At 35.1% G+C, this 20,413-nt stretch overlaps 1 long non-coding RNA gene across 2 annotated transcripts; it reads left to right on the top strand.

Moving 5' to 3' along the window:
• The first annotated feature begins 14,780 nt into the window (after positions 1–14,780).
• On the top strand, positions 14,781–18,111 carry LOC136227832 (uncharacterized). Of its 2 annotated transcripts, none has more exons than XR_010688259.1 (6): positions 14,781–14,939; positions 15,332–15,376; positions 15,524–15,555; positions 15,737–15,799; positions 17,119–17,330; positions 17,815–18,111. It is a non-coding gene; the product is annotated as an uncharacterized lncRNA (long non-coding RNA). The 2 variants fall into 2 exon arrangements; XR_010688258.1 differs by having other exon boundaries at positions 15,670–15,799.
• The last annotated feature ends 2,302 nt before the right edge of the window (positions 18,112–20,413 follow it).

Here is a 20,413-nt window from a genome sequence, read left to right as displayed (position 1 = left end):
AGTTATATTTACTCAGCTTATAAATTGTTAAAACTGAAACTGAGTAAATCTGAGTGCTGAGCTGGAAGCTGACCACAACAGTGTCAATTCCCAACTCACAAGTAAAGTAGTCTTAGTCAGCATCGTACTAAAACTGCCTTATTATACAATCAGCCGTGCTGACCAAAAGCTGAGCTGACTAACTCCTAAAATAACTTCAGGTCAGCATAATCAAAACGCAAAAAAAGTTATATTAGTTCCTAACCCCCCCTTGGAACTAATTACTAGGGACCAACAGCTATCCCCTCTTCCTCCTCATTCACAGATACATTTAAGTCCTCATTCACAAAGTCATTATCAACAACTCCATAATGAGAACTTAAATCACTCACAACATCACAACCAACCAAATCCTCACTAATAGTAGGCATACCCTTAACTTCCACATCAAGAACTGAAAGTTTTGGATTTACCTCTTCCTAGCGCAACAGTGGACAGATTTGGCCTGAATCTTTAGGAGGTGAGATAGTGGCTTCTCCATCTTCAGGGACTTCTTCCCTCCTTCGATTTAGATCCCCGGCGGTGGGTCTGAGTAGGGCGAGAGCCGCCAGTCGGGAGTTTGCCCAAGAGGTGGATAACTCCTGGAACCGTTGGTTGGCTTGCCTCTGCCTCTCAATACTGGCTTGGATCTGTTCCGCGAGGCGCTCCCTCAGCTTTTCATATTTCCGATCGCTGGCCTCCATAGAACCTTGTGATTGACGAGGTTGAACCATTGCCAAAGAAGTTTCGGGCCAGGAAACGATCGGCTCTGATACCAACTGATACAGATCGAGTAACGGGCGATAGTTTTCAATCGTAAACTACCAAAGATATTCTCAAGCTAAACTTGAAGGAGCCGTGAAACCCCCAGATTTACAAGCTAAACTTGAAGGAATTAGAAATCCCCATTGTTAAGAGGGATGAACCCTAAAAACACTCTCAAAGAGAATATATAATTTGATTGATAAAAGTTGCATATCCTTACAAAGATGGGGTTTAAATACCTCCCCTAAAGAAAACTAAAGACATAATTACCCCTACTAGGGTTACAACTAAAGAAGGAAAATAAAGGGTAAAATAAGTAAGTGTATATTCTTCATTGTGAAGGAAAGAAAACTTAAATAGGCAGAATGTATATCCTTCCTTGTTTAAGGAAGGAAAGCTTGCAACTATCCTTCCTTAAACAAGGAAGGAAAGTTCACTCCTTGTAAAGGAAGTAATCTCTAGGACCCGCCTCAGTTATTCATCCGGTATACGCCATTAGGTGCACATATTGTTCGTATTGCCCATATCTGAATATGATCTGCCAGGATTCAATGTAGAGTGAGATCCGCCAATCTGGGTCGAAGTAGATACAATAGGTAGATCCGTCGGAGTAGATATACATCGACAGAAATACAATGAATAGATATGCCAAGGTAGATCCACTCAGGTAGATACTGGAAGTAGATGCGTCAATGAGTAGATACACCAATGTAAATATGTCGAAGTAGGTCCGCTCAGCTAGATACCTGAAGGAGATACATCAACGTAGACACATCGAAGTAGATCCGCCCAAGTAGATACCTGAAGGAGATACATCAACGTAGACACATCGAGGTAAATCCGCCTAAGTAGATACCTGAAGGAGATACATCAACGTAGGCACATCGAAGTAGATCCACCCAAGTAGATACCTGAAGGAGATACATCAACGTAGACACTTTGAAGTAGATCCGTCCAAGTAGATACCAGAAGGAGATACATCAACTCAGACACTTCGAAGTAGATCAGCCCAGGTAGATGCTTAAAGGAGATACGTCGAAGTAGATACGTTGAGTAGATCCATCAAAGAGATCCGTCGAGTTGATCCGTCGAAGAGACCCATCGAAGAGATCCTTCAAAGGAGATCCGCCGACGAGATCCATTAAAGGAGATCCGTCAAAGGAGATCCATCTGAGAGATCCACCAAAGGAGATCCGTCGAAGAGATCCGTCGAAGAGATCCATCGAAGAGATCCTTCAAAGGAGATCCGACGAAGAGATCCATCGAAGAGATCCGTCGAAGGAGATTCGTCGAAGAGATCCGTGGATGAGATCCGTCGAGGAGATCCATCGAAGAGTTCCATCAAAGGGATCCGTCGAAGGAGATCCGTCTAAGGAGATCAGTCTAAGAGATCCGCCCAGGTAGATACACTTAAAGAAAAAGATATACTGGAACTTTAAGTGTGTCTTCCTCCTCTTCGGAATCACTTTCCCCACATACCTGACGAAATTTGTTACCTTGCTACTTCCGTAAGCTTGACTTGGGATTTGTTGAAAAGATGTCCGCATCATTTCTCCTTTGCACTGGATCAGAAATCCGCATCCGACTTCGTATTATATCTTCTTTGTTGCACATACAGATTGTAAGAACTGGGTTTGGGTGTGTTCTTATGCATCTAAATCTGAATTTTGAATGCTAAGCAAAACGATCAATTGAAGGATAGAATGAAGTTGCAAATTTGCAATTGAAAAACAAAATACAGATTGATAAGGGATTGAAGATTAATAGCCTTATATAGAATGGGAGATTGAAGATGAAGAGATTATATTCATTAATTGGCTAATGAAACTGATATGTATAGTATGAGTTTATAATTATTTATTTCTCTTTTAAATATTTATGAAATGAAACTGAAATGTGATAATCGTTCCTTTTCCTTCATTTCAGATTTGGTTTTTCAAAAATTTAAAAGAAAAAAAGAAATTCTATAAAAATGCTAACTCAGCTAAAATCCTTCCTAAACTACTCTCTTCATTTTCTCTTTGCTTTCATAATTATATATAGATAGATAGATATGTTATTTAATTTGACTACATTTAATTCCTAAAAGCTACCTCAATTAATTGATTTTATGTTGTTGAAATATTTGCAATGTTTGATTATGGACGAGCTTCTAGTAGTTTGGACTATTCTACTTGTTCTTATATCACAAATGTAGAACATTTCTACAATTGTACATGAAAAAATGAATTAGTTGAAGTTAGTGAATAGTTATACTTGACCTTTCAAATTATAATATACATATATACAAAACAATAAGTAAGTTCGATTTAACAATTTTTTTTCCCGAACGCACGTGTAAAATCAGCCTCCCAACTAAGTAATTCTGTATTTGCCACTGCTAATGAAGATGGAGATCAAGTCATTGTGAGTTGTTCTTTGAATGTGATTAAATTTTATTTGTCCATTTCATATTCACCTCGAGGGACTCAAGCTATATTATAGCCTCAATCTTTGCTATGTCATATTACTAATGGGATGATTTCATTTGGAGTTGGTTATCCAAGTGTTTTTAATTAAAAATTTGATCCTATTTTAATTTGTTTAAAAGTTAAATATAGTGAAAATTATAAAAATGGATCAAATGGAAGCCTCATTTATATATTTAATCCATTTACTCAATCTACTACATATCTAGATTTTTTTTGTGTAACTTTCCCATAATACCCCTAACCTTCCCACTTCCCCTTACGCGAACGTTCTCTCCCCTCTTCTCCTTGGGTGCGCGAAACGGTTGTTGGCTCCTCCATTAATGATTCCAAGACTTTTGATCTTCCTTTAAATTGCACGAAATCTGCACCATTTCTCCAAATCACAATGTATTTCTCTTTTTCCTCTCTTCATCTCTTGATTCTGCAACTTCCTAACTCTAGAAACCGAAGCCATGGTTCTTCATCTTCATGTTGTTCCTACTCGTTACTTGGTTTCTTTCTTCTTGTTACCATCAAAGAAATGGTTATTCTACGTTATTCCCATCGTTTTTTTCAATTTATCATATTGTTATTGTCGCTTTTAAGGGTGAAAGGCGCGAAAAATGTAGGTATCTGTTGTTTTTTCTGCATTTTTTCATGAATACACTTCGCATAGTCGATGATTTCGTGAAGATCTGCGAAGAGAAAGAGCCTGAAATGTGATGATCTACTTCGCGAATCGATTAGTTCGCGAAGTCTGCGAGTAGAAAAGTTAATGATTTCACTCGCAGACTTCGTAAAAGCATCGATATGCGACGTAGATCGTCACGTTTTAGACCTCACATTTACATTCGCATGCTTCGCTAATCCTCATTTCGCAAAGCCAAAATCGTCTTTTTTCCCTGTCTAACACGATTAATTTTTTCTGAAGGTGGTTGATTATATAACATCCCTTTCTGGAAGGCGGCGTATTGGGCTACGGGGGAGATGACTTTCATTCCTGTATAGGGAGAAATTTCCTTCAAGATTGGCACATTCGCTTTGAAATTACTGGTTTGGAGAGATTGTGCCAATCTTGGTGTGCACCATGAGACACGTCCATCCCAAAAGGTCTGGACTTCCATTTCTCATCCCAAAAGGTCTAGACTTCCTGTAGAGAGAGAAATTTTCGTCCAGATTAGTCAGGTTCACTTTGAAGTGATTTGTTAGGAGTTTATTGTGGCAATCTTGTTGTAAATTTTGATAATGTTATGATTTTAATGTTCTTATTGTGACAATCTTGTTGTAAATGTTTATAATGTTATGATTTTAATGTTAGAATCCGTTGTTGTTTGGCATTTTTTGTTATATATTCGCGAATCAGCTTCAAAACACATCCAAACTTCGTATATGCTAATTAAAATAATCAACTAAACCAAACATTAGTGTCGCAGGCTTCGCATATGCTAATTAAATTCATCAAGTAAACCCAAACATTAGCTTCACAGGCTTCACATAAGATCGAATCTGTGAAGTCACACGGGAGGGAGACAAACGCGAGTAAATATTGAGGGTATTATGGAAAAGTCACATAAAAACAGTCTAGATATGTAGTAGGTTGAACAAATGGATTAAATATGTAAATGGACCTCCCATTTGACCTAATTTTGTAATTTACCCTTAAATATATTTAATTTAAAATTGCTCCCTTCAATCCAAATTATTGCAAATATCTTTAATGAGATAATTTTTAATCATTTTAAATATTTTTGATAAGAGGTTTTTTAATCATTATAAATACTTCTAATGAGCATTTTTTTAATTTCTAATGAGTATATTTTTAATCATTATAAATACTTTTAATAAGCGGAAATATAATACTCATTAATACTTTTAGTAAGAAGGGCTTCATCACTCATTAAAAACTTCTAATAGTAGAATTAATTCCTGTCATTAAATCCTGTGAATATTTCCTTTGATTTAAACCCATCTGTATTCGCAATTAGGCCACATCCGTTTCATTAATTTTTAATGAGTATTGCTATTTACCGCCCTTAAATTCCTTACTACCGCCATCTTTTGACAATTGTACCATTTGCATAATTTTTGATTCAAAATTTGAGAAAAAAAATTTGAGAGAAAAATTTAAAATTTGACCTAAACGGATGCGGCATCCGTTCGGCCCATGGTGGGGGCGGACGTGGCACTCCGACCGACCCATGGCAAGAACGGATGGCGCATCCGCCCCCACCATGGGCCGGGCGGATGCGCCATCCATTCTCACCATTGGTGGGGCGGAGTGCCACGTCCGCCCCCACCATGGCCGAACGGATGCCGCATCCGTTTAGGCCAAATTTTGAATGTGCAAAATCGTAAAATTTTTAGTGACGAAAAATACTAAATCGTTCAATTTTTTATGACGAAAAATGCAAAATTCCCCAATTTTTTGTGATAAAAAATACAAAATCGTCATGAAAAATATGTATTATTTTCATGAGTTCTTTGATAAAAAAAACATAAATTTTAATGTTTCCGACTCGTAATCGTCCATTTTCGTGGTTCAGGTTGTTACACATCAATTATTTTCATAATTTCAATTATTGTTTTTCGGGTTTATGATTTTGGAGAGAGAATTTTTAGTTTTTGATCAAAATTATGAGAAGGGCAAAAAAGTCCAAATGAAGGCGGTGATAGTAATTTGAGTACGGTATTTAGCGGCTCACTTTTTAATTTGACTTCGTTTACTCAAATTCTTATAAACTGCATGCCTCCGTATTTTTTATTTCACCCCATTATTCTGAATACTTACAAATTCGACCACGGTGTTTATTAAACAACTTCAGTTAGCCCCTTTGTTTTACAAGATCGATTACCCCATTAATTTGTTTATATTTTAATTTAACCCGTATTGATTTTAATTAGCCTCCATTATGCCCTCCCCATATATTCCCCCATTTTATACATAATCTTAGTTTACACATATTTAATTGGTTATTGATTAATTAATTAATTAACCGGAATGATTAGTTCCTTCATTTAATTGATTAACTCAATCGATTAAAATAATTAAGATGAATGGTCAAAATGATAAAATTGATCAATCAATAAAAACTAGGGTAAAGTTCAAATAAAACCCCTGTGGTTTCACTAATTTTCAGATAAAGGACTGTGATTTACTTTTTATCAAAACGATGACTGAGGTTTTCAACTTTAGCAAAATAAGGACTTTTTCGATTGATACTATTAAAATCACCCTTAACAACTTCAAAAATGACATATTTTAAGAACTACTAATATTCTAAGCAACTTTAATTCTTCAACTTTTTTTATTTCGAGATTATTTAGATGACGTTTGGTAAAGAGAGAGAAAGTTACTGTTTAGAGAGAGAAAGTTCCAAAAAAGATGATTTTCTAAAATCGAAAATGTAGTTCCATAGAAAATATGACATTGAACAACTTTAATTCTTGAAAAATTTCATTTTCAGGTCGTTAAAGATAGTTTTAATAGCATTATTAAAAGTGCGAAACCTCAGTCCTCGTTTTGACAAAAAGTAAACCACAGTCCTTTATCTGAAAATTAGTGAAACCACATGGGTTTTATTTGAACTTTCCCCTAAAAACTATATTGGTTAATTCGATCGAACAATTAGCCATTCATTTTTACTCCCATATAAGAGCATCTCCAACAGCCTCTTAAATTGGCTCTTAAGTTAAAATTTGAGGAGGGAGAATAAAAAAATCAGTTCCAACAGCCTCTTAGTAGCTCCTCAAATCACTAAGAGCCTCTCCATTCTCTTTATTAATAGAGAGTCTCTCTCCACCTCTTAGTGCCTCCTAACTTCATTTTTTTAATAATAATTTATTATTGATGAGTCTCTCTCCTCACATTATTGGTAATGTAATAATAAATAATAATCTTAATAATAAAATAATAAATAAGGAGTGAATATAAGGAGCATTGTTGGAGATGATATATCTTAGCCACTCTTAAATCACTAAGAGTCAATTTTTTTTATTATTTTTAGAGAGTTCACTAAAAGTCTCTTGGAGATGCTCTAAGCATTTACTTAGATGAGTATACTTATAAATTCATAAATGTTTACTCGCTGGTAAGCATTTACTTATCTTCTTATTTACATTGCATATGTCATATATATCATCATTTTAGCATTTCATTTTTCGCGTTGAATTATTTCTCTTCCTTTTCGTCAAATTCCCGTGATTGTCATAGTTAATGACCTGACCGTGCACATGACCGATATGTTATATATGCGAACAAAAGTAAAACACAATTAATCTGAAATGTTATTTTGGATTTTATCAGAATCAAAATTAAAATAAAAATATTATTTGAATCATGTATTTGAAAAAATCATTTGCCAAAATCCTTTTATATTCATGGATATGCATATGTTATATAGGTGAATTAAACAGCGAACTTTAGCCAAACAAATAATTATCGCACATATGTAACGTAAGATCTCAAATAACAAATCGATCAATCCAAAATGTCATTTTGGAATTTTTTTTTTGATGAACATACTTACTTCATTAGATGGAAAAAAGTATCATTACAATCAGAAAACCACAAAGTAAATCCTAACAAAACCACAAAGGGACGAAATTGACTACAAAGAGCATGAAAAACCCATAAAAGGTATAAAAAGTACAAAACACAATGAAACATATATTTCTTGGAAATCAAAATCCGTAGAAGAGCAACTGCAATCCGATCTTCATCATTCAGACCCTTTCGAATATTCGGATCAGAGTCATTTCTTTTGTTGCAACCACATAGATCTATTGATCCACGTATAAAATAAATCGTTTCTGCACTTGCTAAATCCGAAAAAGATATAAATAAAAGAATGATGTGGATACTGAATAAGAAAAACAACAAAAAAACACACAACCTAACCCGGTGGAAGGAGGAAGAAGGAAAATTCCTTATTCCTCCTCAAAGTAGATCCGCTTTAACTTGGGAAGAGAAGAATGAGAATGATGGAAGTTTTTATGGAACTTTTTTTTTTAAATTTGCACAATTACGTTTACATTAATGATAAAGAATAATGATACATATGTAACATATAGTAAAAAATTGAATGTATCTGAAACTAATTGAAATAGTAGAGCAGAAAAACTAATTGAAACTGATTGAAAATAACATCTTATTCTCTAATAGATATTTAATAAACTATACTATTTTGAACTATATTAACTTCATAAATTGAAGTTTTGAGACATAATAGTTATAAAAGCATTTGATTTCATTGGAATATTTCAAAGTCAACAACATGATCCGCCATTTAACATAATGTTAGTAACAAGCTTTTTTTATTACCCAGCCATGAATTCCTTATAACCTCATACTAAAGATAGATCACACTTAGAACCATAAATACTCAAAAAAACAAACATTATTTCCACCAAACAAAGAAACAAAATCATAGTACAAGTGATGGCTTCTTTAAACTACTTCAATGTATTCTTTCTTCTGTTCTCACTTTCAATCATAAACGTGAGCACATCAGGTCGTTATCTCATGCAAATTCCAAACATACCAAGACCGTCAGATGTACTTCCAGACTTACCAAGACCCTCTGATTTACTTCCAGGATCAAATTCAAATAAGTCATCTGATGGGCCAGGACTTCTTCCAAAATTACCAACACCATTAGATCCACTTCCAAACCTCCCAAAACCGTCTGATTTACTTCCAGGATCAAACTTAAACTCACCGTCTGATGGGCCAGGACTTCTTCCAAAATTACCAACACCATCAGATCCACTTCCAAACCTCCCAAAACCGTCCGATTTACTTCCAGGATCAAACTCAAAATCACCTTCTGATGGGCCAGGACTTCTTCCAAAATTACCAACACCAACAGATCCACTTCCAAACCTGCCAAAACCGTCCGATTTACTTCCAGGATCAAACTCAAAGGATTCAGAACCCTCATCCGATAGGCCTAATCTATTCAATCCTTTGGACCTTCCAAATCCTTTCAATCCTTTGAATATTCCAAACCCTTTTGATCCTTCTTATGCTAGGGAGAATCTTCCAAATCCTTTAAATCCTTTGAACATTCCTAATCCTTTTACAGAGCCTGAGAAATTTAACAAATTCATGCAGCAACTCACACGATTCCCAAAAACAACACTCATGCCTGGTATCAATTAGTGGATTTTTTTGGGGATTAATTTTTTTGGTAAATAATTGGGCAAAGTAATCAATAGCTGGGTTTGTTACAGCCACAATTACATTCCAATTTTGATTATTTGTTTATCCATTTGCTCATTGAATGAAATGAAAGTTCTAAATGATTTTGGATTTACTCAATTCGTGTTCTACATAGGGATATTTATTCTGCATTTCTTACATTTTTATTTTATTTATGTTACAATGAAATTAATTTTTTAACGAACTACAACATATAAATTCTCCCGCCTAATCTCCGCATACATATAATGTAAAAATAATTAACCAGACATACATTTAATCTTATAAATTTATATATTTTGTACTTGTTTTATAAATTTTCTTTAAGAAGAATATTTGATTTTCAAGTTAAATAAATATAATTACCAATTGTTTTTTTGGGTAAATTAAACTCATGGCCATTGAACTTTAGCCTTGTTACTATTGTGACCCTTAAACTTAAAATTTTTACATAAATATTGAACTTTGGTAGCGTTTCATATAGTGGCCCAAATGAATGTTAATTATGGAAAATACCATCTCACCATGTTTAGTAACACCAATGGCGAATCGAGGATTTGAGGGAGGAGGCGGGGGTAAAATTCTACGTAAAAAAATTTTAGACAATTTTTTTTTATAAAAAACGTAAATTATAATGTTTCTGACTCGTAATCATCCATTTTCGGGATTCTCGGGTTGTTACGCATCAAATATCCCTAACGTTTTGGTTAGGTGCAATTTTACCCCTAAATTTAAAATGGTGCAATTTTACCCCTAATGTTTGTAGTCAAGAGCAATTTTATCCATAACGTTGATAAATTGGATCAATTTCAGACACTATTATAAAATACAATCATTTTTTTTATTTATTTTGCACCAATTGTATATCAATTTTGTAATTTTGCACCAATTTTACCCCTAACGTTGATAAATTGGAACAATTTCGGACACTATTATTCCTGACAGGGAAGACAGTTTGATGAATTATTTCTCAAATTGACCCAATTTATCAACGTTAGGGGTAAAATTGCTCTTGGCTTCCAACATTAGGAATAAAATTGTACCATTTTAGACGTTAGTGATAAAATTGCTCCTGATAAGTATTTTAGCAGTAACAATACATTTTTTGTCCTTCCATTTTAACCTAAAATTAAGGATAACAATTAAGAACAAACTATCAAACTAACTAACAATTAAGAACAAACTAACTAATTCACAATATCCATTAACCTAAAATTAATTTAACCTAACATTTAATTTAATCTAAAATTTAAATTTAAACGTTCTTTTTTAAAATAAACCATAAACCAAAACGGCGTCGTTTTGGAAATTTTTGTTTTTTTTTCAGATGGGGGGGGGGGGGACACCCACTAAATCCGCCCTTGAGTAACACATTGATATTACAAACATCATTGATATTTTCAACGTCTGATGCGATAATTAAATAACATGCAAACCATTATTTCAAATTTTTGTTAACCTATTGTTAAAGTTGATCTTCTTTACAAATGTTAGGATTAAATTTGGACCGTATTATATATTAGGGCTAAATGTGCATTTTATCGAAAACGTTAAGGTCAAATTTGTCCATATCCCGAATTTAATTACTTTTATGTAATTTTATTTCTACAGTATTGTAGGTAAAAATTCCCCTCCTTTGTGAGAGTTAAATTTCATCCCCTTATCAGGGGTTTTGAGCTCCTTCAAATTTTAGCTTTGAAAATTATCTTTATTGATTTAAGGTTCAAACCTTCAACAATTTCTTATTCTCAACTCCTCTTTGCATCATATGATCAGAAAAATATATTCTTAATAGGGATAAAGACTAAATTTAGTCCAAACGTTTTCGGTTAAGTGTAGATTTAGCCTAACATACAAAAGCTTCCAAATTTAACCCTAAGATTTCTAAGAAAGCCCAATTGTAGCCGTATGTTACCGAAGTTTTGAGAAGCTGGTTTTGCTTATAATTGTCACATCCTTCCGAACAAGTTATCGACGTTTCTAAGGAAGGTCTGATGTGACCGTTAAATAACAGTAGACTTTTCAAATTTTCGGTAACATAGAACTAAAATTGATCTTCCTTGGAAACATTAGAATTAAATTGGAACCATTTTGTATGTTGGGCTAAATCAGCACTCCGCTGAAAACGTTAAGGCTAAATTTAGTTCTTAACCCTTTCTAATATAAAACTTAGTTAAAGAGCACCTGTGTTTAAAAAGTAAAGGTTATACTTACTTTGTTTTTGACAAAGTAAGCCTTACTTTGTGTGTTTTCACCATTGGATGAATTTTACACTTCATCATCCAATGGTGAAAATAACCAAGTAAAGCCTATTTGTAAAAAAACAAAGTAACCATAAAATGCACATGTGTTTAAATTGTAAAATATACAACCTTAATCACATAAAATTAAGACTTTTTTTTAATAAAAAAACTGTCGTTATGGTCTTCTCTCCTCTCTCTCCTTCTCAGTGTTCTTGGGTTGATATGTGAGGATTTCTGCTGTGTTTAGTCGTGATTTTTTTAATTTGTTTGTGTGTTTTATTCATTATTCTCTCTGATTTCTCTGATGGCGACAAATTTGGATGATTTGTTGAGAAGAATTAAGTTATCCGAATGTGAATGTGGTTGTCGATTTGGGGAATACACCATCTGTGGAGAAAGCTGTGTGCCATTGAAGCCAAGCCTTGTTGGCGGTGTTCTATCGTCTAAACCTCTTAATCTGAAGGGGATGGCATATGCTTTTAGGGTGGCATGGCCAACCAAGGGTTTTCAACTTAAAGATATTGGTAATAGTCTCTTTATTTGTGAATTTGATTCTGTACGTGATTTAGAAAAGGTTGTATGGGATGGTCCACGGCATTTTGAATCGACAATTGGCATTTTGAACGATGAGCAGTTATCTGACATTGTTTTAAATGATTGCGATTTTTGGGTTGGCATTTCAAATTTGCCATTAAAATCTGTGATGTTGGTTGAATCATGTTCGTTGGTTCAAGAGTTGGTAAGGTCCTAGCGCTGGATTGTGATGGTATTGGTTCATGGAGTAATTTTGTAAGGGTTAGAATATGTATGAATATGGAGATTCCTCTTATTCGTAGTGTCAAAGTTAAAAATGGTCAAGAGACTGTTGTTTGGGTTTCTTTCCAATATGAAAAATTGCCAAATTTCCGTTATTGGTGTGGTAGGATGGGCCATGGATACGATGATTGCCAATATGCTCCTGCAGTATTTAATGATGAAGTATGGCGGTTTGGGGAAGGGTTGAGGGCCTCTCCCATTCGTATAAAGTCTGTTAAAGTTGATGAAAGTTGTAATATTATTCCGGAGAATGCGTTTGAAAGGATCACACCGTGTATTAAAAAGAATATTTGCGTTGAAAATTCCGACTCTTCTAGCGGTAATGTGAATTTCACAATTGATAAAATGGCATCTTTTGCCTCCGTTGATTTTTTGAGTCCTAATAAAAACATGGCACAAAATGATGATATTGAATTGGTTGGGAATCATCAATATTTGGTTAGTGGAGAACAAATTCTGGATGGAATCAAGGCAATAAAAGGTAAGGGTCCAATTGAAGATATATGTTTGAAGGGTAACGGAAATTCTCCAGGTGTGGTTTTGATTAAGGATGGTATGGATTCAAGTTATGTGTGGCAGCCCCAATTTCTTCTAAAATTCAGAAGCAAGATGGCATTTCAATTCCGGTCCTGAATTGTCAAAAATCGCAATCAATAGGTAACCATTCCATTTTAAATTTGATTCCTTGTTTACCTAATGATTGTTCTGTGTCTTCTGTATGTTCTATTGCTGTTGTAAATCAAAGGAAAATTCAGTTTTTTTTAATGGGAATTAATTTTGAGGTTCTATTGATCCAACGCAAATTAGGAAAGGGGAAATAGAAATCAATGGAAGGGTTTCGAAGGGTGAGCATACATTGGATTTTATTGAGCAAGTGCATGATAAATTGGATAGACAAGGAAAGAGCAAGGTTTATTATCAGAGGATATTTATGATATGACCTATGAAGATGAAGAGTATAATAAAAAGAAATATGCTCATCCAAATGTTACAGGTACAGATTTATCGGTGGAGGCTGTGACTCAGCCCCATCGACCATTAGGAAAATTTTAAGTTGGAACGTTCGGGACTCGGGCAATCCTCGAACGGTCCATGCTTTGGCTCGGTGCATTAGGAGCCATTGCCCAGATATTGTTTTCAATTGAAAGGTTTAAAGCAGAGATTTAATAGTTTTCAGATGTTTGTTGTTGATCTAGTTGGTCGTTCAGGTGGTTTAATGCTCTTTTAGAAAAGAGAAATAAAATTATCTATTCTAGGTTATTCACAATATTGTATTCACTTCGGTATTGTCAATGATGTGGATCGGTTGTATTGGAGAGGCATAGGTGTTTATGGAGATGGCCAGAAACTAGGAACAAACGATGTACATGGGAGATGATGCGTGATATACATTCTCGAGAATCTCTGCCACGGATTTGTTTTGGGGATTTTCATAAAAAAAATTATTCGCATGAGAAGGATGGAGGATGTTGTGATAATTATCGGGTTATGGAGGCTTTTCGTCTTTGCTTGGATGACTGTGATCTATTTGATATGCATTACGGGGAATAAATTTACATGGTCTAATCGTAGAAGTGGTGGGGATTGTATTCGTGAAAGACTTGATCGAGTTATTTGTTAGGTTTAGTGGCAGATGCTCTTCCCGAATACAGTTCTTTCTATTCTTGCTAAGGTTTCATTGGATCACTCTCCAATTTTATTAGACACTGATTGCATGCGGGTGCAGAGGAAAAGACCATTCAGATTTGAGAAAATGTGGACTACTGATCCTAGCTGTCGTGATGTAATTAATAGGGTGTGGAATTGTCTGAGTTTAGTGCAACAAAATGTCTGTGTAAAGTTACAACATTGTGGTTCTCGGCTTTCTTAATGGAATCGTGATTGTTTTGGTCATATTGGAGCAAATCTAAAGTGTTTATATGATGAACTTGTAGCAGCTGAGGGGTCTTCTTGTCCTATTGTGAGGGAACGAGAAGTATCGAGACTATCTAGTGAAATTTTAAAGTTCCAAGAGATGGAAGAGATAATGTGGAAGCAGCGTTCTAGAATTTCCTGGTTAAATGAAGGTGATAAAAATACAAGATTTTTTCACTCAAAAGAAAATGTGTGGAGAAAAATAAATTCTATCATGAGAGGACAAAGCATATAGATGTGAGGTATCATTCACTACAAAAATAATGGGCTTTGGCAGCCCTTTAGTAGCAGCGGTTTATAAAACCGTCTCTTGGGCTTTGTCTTAGAAGCCCACTACATAATTTGCCCAAGTTTAAGCGAAATTATCTGGATCCAATTCTGGCCTTCCACAGAAGAAACCAACGGCCATAACAGAGCCCACTCTATTACTCCACAGCTAACCATTGAAACGAGTCGGAGCCAGGCGAGCCATGGCAGTTTTTCTCTCCACCGTTTTCTTCCCAAATATTTCCCGACCTACCGTCGCCACCACCGGTAAGACTTCGATACCTATTTTTGTCTCTAATTCGACGATAGACCGCCGTAGACCAACTAAATTACTGACCGACACCGCGCGTCAAAGCCTCATCGTCTAGTCTTATTACTTGAAAGAAGTTTTGATCAATCTATGCTTGATTTTCAATTAATAGATTATATGAGCTTGTCTGATAGGAATTGACTATTCGGGTTAGGTGGATGAGGATTCCACGAATTTACTGAATACTGTGGAAGTGTTTGATTTGGATGGAAATGGAATTCCTATTTCTGATATCTGGAAAGATTGGAAAGCTGTTGCCATTTTGAGTAAATTATGTTTGGTTTTAGCACTAATTTGAGGCTTAATTAGGCATATTAATTCCATCTTATATTTTCTGTTGGTTTTTCAGTTGTGTTTCTGCAGGAAACATTCTGATTATCTTGCTTCCAATAAGGTAAATGACATGATCCGGGGACTGGTTTACATGTTTTTGACTTTATTAAAATTGTTTATTATCTTCTGATTGGGCATATTCAGTAGAAGTTTAAGAAATGCCATTTCAGAGCTCAATCAAGTTCCACTCTTGTTTTCTACTTTTCAGGCAGCAGGGTGGAATTATAGTTGCAGGCCCTGGTAAAACAAACATGCTAAGTTTATAATTTATTTTCACTCTTGTGATAGTTCTTATGGGAATTGCTTTATATTGTATTTTCTCATAAAACACACCATTCTTTGATAACATTATAGGTGAGAAATTTAGGTTCTACAGTAAATTTAGGTTCTCAAATACGATTGCTTTGTCAAAAATCTTCAGCTGCCTGACGTGGAACTCCTAATGGAGCAGCAGGGTATAATCGCAGTGTTTCCTTAATCTCAGGTACTCCAGTTTCTCAATATCATCAACTTGTATTTCTGGTGTAGTTCTTTCCAATTTTCTGGTGTAGTTCTTCTTGAGCTCTCTCCATTACATTTCTGTTGTTCAACAAGTTGCATAATGCCCATATTATAGTGATTGCTGTGGTGTCTGAGGCTGCAATAACAATTGCCTGCAATAATGATAATATGGAGTTTAAAGATATATGTATATATTTTGCTTAATCAAGTCAAGTCTTTCTTACAAAAAAAATGATATTTGTTACCGTAATTGTTGCTTTGATTATGGTTTCTTGTTTAAGCCCCAAGGAATCATCATCCTCGATCACAGATAGCATAACATCGATGAAGTCGTTTCTATCTTCATTTTCATTTTCATTTTTCTTCAACTTATGCTCTTCTATCCAACTCTCTACTATTGAATCCACTTCCTCTGTTGCTCGCTTCATTGTCTTCACCACTCCTTTGACATCCAACCATCCAATAAACGGAATTAAATCCCCAGGAACAAACACAAAGTCTCTCATAATTTGTTTAAGAGGACGCACCTTTTCATCTTCTCCGCCACAATCGATGAATCTCTTACTTGCTACCATTCTCGTAACCATATTAAGAACCATGTTTTCAATACGTTCACTCATGTTAATCTTTTCACTAGTAGCTTTGTTGCATTCCAGATATATATCTTTGACCAAATGGTTCACCTCTTATACTTGAACATTATTCAACAACTTGATCCTCTGACTAGAAAGGAGCTCTATAGTAGCTAGCTTTCTCATATTGCGCCAATAGGAACCGTATGGGGAAAAGCCAAATGCTGCATAGTTGTAGCCGATTATCTGAGATTGAGTTGATGGCGGTCGATATGCGAGGATCTATTTAGATTTGCTATGTTTAGATTTGATTGTTATTTGGAACTTATCTTAATTTAGCTTATGAATTAACCTATTATTATTGGAGTTGCAATGTATTCTAATAGCCAAACTAATGTCTATGTTTTGTTAGCTTTAATGTCCTGAAAGGTATTATTGAGTCTGCACTGCTATATTTTCTGCCCATATGGTTGGTAGTGTCACCCAGTGAAGCATTATGGAGTTTTGAACCCATCAGATGGTGGACATGATTATGTTTTATGGTTTGCTTATGAAATATAAGGATAAGTTCAGTGTCTACAAATTTGGTTTCAAATGTTATGTTTTGTCGCATTAACTTGGCTTGTAAATCTAGGATCTGATGCTTTTGAGATTGACACATTGGTGTGAGCACTCTATGTGATAATGAGTGTTTTAGGTGCTAATATGTCTTCTTATTGCTATGATATAGGCAACTAGCTTTTTATACAGGACAAAGAGGTACGAATGTTTATACCGAGTGTTATACATAACTATGAGCCAGATCTCACGGAAGTTGTATGAGCCATATATCAGTCAAGTTCCTCTCTTTAAAGGGTTCTCTTGGGGATTCATTTGTGGAGAGGTGATTACATAACAGGGCCAAGTAGTTGATGCTCCTTTTTCGACTTTTTCAATGGGAAGGTAATCCTCATCCAATTTAGTCATGTTCTGTTCAACAAACTTTTGTTTTTTAACTATTGACACTAGTTACTGTCCAGTTCGGTATTCTTTCAGTTCAGTATACAGTATAGATTAATTGGCATAAAAATGTTTGTTACTGAGTTTGTGTCTGTCATTTAGCCTAATAGAAGTTAGTCGAGCCGATGCCATTTTTAAACTGCACTGAAATGAACTAGTATGCTTGAACTGTATAAGAACTAGTGTCGAAGCTTGTGTGGTGTTTGTTAAAAGCGTTAGACAATTTTGTATTATGATCGAACAATACTGCTATTATTGACATGAATCATGCATTTGTTTCCCAATTTCTATCATTTATATGTCGAAAAAATAGGGTGAAGAACACTTAAAGCCTTGTGTAAACAATATTTTGTGTTGTTTAATAGGTTCTATGATAATTACTTGACCATTTTACTTGGTGATATTGTTGTATTTTTGCAATTAACAGGCTCAACGAACCGGAGCTGAAAGGACTTGCACCATACAACTTTGGATTCTGAATCATAGTTTATGTTTTCACACTCATAGTTTATGTAAGAATCGTATACTATTTCTCTGTAATTTAAGGTGTCGCTGGTCATTATTGAAATGATATTAGTATTGCAATATCAAGCTAGTGATATTGAAATGACATACTCCATCAAATTTAGTTTCTTTTTTAATTTTAGAATGATGTATTGAATTTAAATTTTAGTATCATGTATTGAATTTAGTAATATATCAAAAGTTGATTTTTTTTTTTTGATATTATATGTTCTTTTGAAGTGATTTGTACATTTAAACTCGATTAATTAATCCATAATTACTGTAGGTAGTAAATTGGAATATAAAAAATAGTATACATAATAAATAATGCATAAATTATGTAGGGGCGGTTAAAAGAGTCAAGAGATTTTAGAATTAGGTGCAGGGGCGGTTTGAACCGCCCCTACAAATCTATCGCTAATTTTTACTCTACCCCGTCGGTGGTGTTTTTCGTCGCTATTTTGTAGCTCCGGCCCCCTTTGGCGGCAGATTTGGAGCGGTTGGTAAAACCGCTCCTAGACTTTGTAGGGGCGGTTAAAACCGCCCCTACAAGCAAAAAAAACTGCCTTTATAGACAGTTTTTGTTGTAGTGATTGTCTGAGAAATGAAAAGAGGGTAATGTTGAAACACCTTTCCACATGATTTTGATTTGACAAAATTATTTAAGTATATGATTAAAGAATATTCTAAACACACTAAGTTTAAATGCTTTGATTTATTACACTAATGTGTTTGTTCAATGTTGAGTTAAATTGTTTATAAGACATAAAGACTAAAAGGCTAAAGGTCCAAAGGAAAGTCAAAGGCCCAAGACAACTCGGCCCGTGTAAACAAAACGCTGTCGTTATGGACAAAACGCAGCTCAGCATGAAGAAGGATCTGGAAGACTTTCTTTATCTACTTCGGAACGAAGCTGCTGAGTTGGACGATAAAGAGTACAAGACAGCAGCTGAGCAAGGAACAACTTCAAGACAAAGTATTTCTACTTTGGGTAAAGTTCAGACGACACAGAAAGCTTTTTGGAAGACTTTGCCATAAAAGGCGAAACATTCTGCCTGTCTGTCTAAAAGTTGCTCAGCACTGACCGAAGACAGAAGATGCAATAATCTGATTGGCCAACGGCACTGAGCGTGTACTGAGTGACAACGACATCAAGCCGTTTCCCTCCAACGGTTATTTCGAAATTTGAAATAACCGATACCTCAAGTGTCACTATAAATAGGCCTTTCAGTTGTTTCATTCTATGCAGATCTTCAACAAGCCATTACGCTGACCAAATTTCTACTCGAAGAATCTGTGTGAAAAAGCAAAGCAAATACTTACACCAATTTCCATATTACTGTGTAAAAGTCTAGAGTGATTATCCAATCATCTAAAGTGTCTTAGCAATTGTTGTTTAGGACAAACTTATTATCAATTCTAGAATTAGAAAGGAGAGGCTGAGTACTCGGTTATAGTACTCAGCAATAGAATAGGATTGAGTAGAGGTATAGAGGAAGGTACTCTTGTTATACTCAGCTTCTTGTTGCAAAAGGTTTGATGCTCTACCGTTAAAGAGCTCAGTAGAGAATTCGAAAGCTCGGAACGTGTTCCGGGGACAAGACGTAGGCGTAGAGGCCGAACCTGGATAAATCTGCTGAGTAACATCGTTCTAACCTTAAACTCCTTTAATATATATATTGCTTGCTTAAACAAAACTGACCAAGTAAAGAGGTCACGCTGAGTTGTGTGTATTGAGTATCTGAGTTCAGGAATAGACTTAAGTGCTATCTCCTCACTCAAAGAAAGAAGCTAACTTAGTCACCAGTTGACTAAGCTAGTGTCTTACTTCACTCAGCGCGCTGTGTAATTCATTTTCAAAGTAAAAGAAGTCAGCCTCAACGTACAAAATTTTAGATAGTTCCTAACCCCCCCCCTGGAACTAACTTGTTACGTTATAAAGGACCAACAGGTAAAGGTGAAGAAGGTTGGCACTGCTGATAATCCTGCTGACATGTTTACCAAGTCCGTTCCACAGAACAAGTTTCAACACTGTTTGGACTTGCTAAACATCAGAGATTACTAGTTGCCTGTGGGCAACTCTGAGACAGATGGAGAAGTTTGTTCATCTGGCACTGTCATGGGTGCACCTGTTATGTTTTCAGGAGGATTCAAGTCAAGATGGAGATTTGTCGTAATGCCTTAAATCTTTATATCATGTTTTCTATTCGGAGTAGTATTATGTTTCAGATTTCTACTTGGATTCGGAATCGTGGGGATATTATGGGATCATGGGTTCCTAGTTGGGTTAGGATCATAGGTTCCTAGTTGGATTAGGTCATGGGTTCCAAGTAGGATTAGGTTAGATTGGATATTATAAATACCCCATTATGTAAACCTAATAATGTAATCTGTTTTTCTGCCTCCTAATAAATACTATTCTCCTTCTACCCGTGGACTAGCTAACACAACGTTGTTGAACCACGTAAATCTGTGTTTTTCAATTATTTACTTATTTATCTTTCGTTAATTCCGCACAACAA

Source organism: Euphorbia lathyris, chromosome 4 (genome assembly GCF_963576675.1).
Source record: "Euphorbia lathyris chromosome 4, ddEupLath1.1, whole genome shotgun sequence".
Lineage (NCBI taxonomy): Eukaryota > Viridiplantae > Streptophyta > Magnoliopsida > Malpighiales > Euphorbiaceae > Euphorbia > Euphorbia lathyris.
The sequence above is the reverse complement of the archived record's forward strand: the minus strand, read 5'-3'. Positions and strand labels throughout refer to the sequence as shown.